Source organism: Microtus ochrogaster, linkage group LG7_11 (assembly GCF_000317375.1).
Source record: "Microtus ochrogaster isolate Prairie Vole_2 linkage group LG7_11, MicOch1.0, whole genome shotgun sequence".
In the NCBI taxonomy this organism is placed as follows: Eukaryota; Metazoa; Chordata; class Mammalia; order Rodentia; family Cricetidae; genus Microtus; species Microtus ochrogaster.
Window position 1 is genome coordinate 8,242,651 of NC_022032.1, and position 439 is coordinate 8,243,089.

General features: G+C 44.2%; 1 protein-coding gene across 4 annotated transcripts in view; it reads right to left on the minus strand.

The window, feature by feature from the left end:
* Nrg1 (neuregulin 1) overlaps positions 1–439 on the minus strand; it is a 987,684-nt gene that overhangs the window by 138,839 nt on the left and 848,406 nt on the right. The window lies entirely within an intron of this gene.

Genomic DNA, 439 nt, shown 5'->3' on the forward strand with positions numbered 1-439 from the left:
CTTTTTACTCCAAAAGACCATTTCCTGCCATAGAAAGTTTCTCATCTCTACCAAGACGCAGAGCAAGCAGAATTGAGCTTATAAAAATTCACATCATTTCAAGACACAACAGACACAGTAAGGTTTTTGAAATGGCACCCCAAAGTGCCAAGGTTTGAAGAAGCATTGTTAGACTCTCATGAGCTCCTAGACATGATCTTCACAGGTCGGGTTACTGAGCTATAGAAGACACAAGCCAGCAACTGCAGACTTCGGATTTCCTAAGAGAGCTGAGGGAAGTTGTTAGCTGGGAGGTAGTACTTCCTCTGTCTGACTCATTTGTGTGTTAAGCAAATCCTCCCCAACAGCTCTCAGGAGGCTGGGTCAGAAGCCTGAAGCCTTTACAAAGCAGGAAATTCACTGTCTCTCAGGTGTTCCTAATTTCAAAACTAGCAGCCCT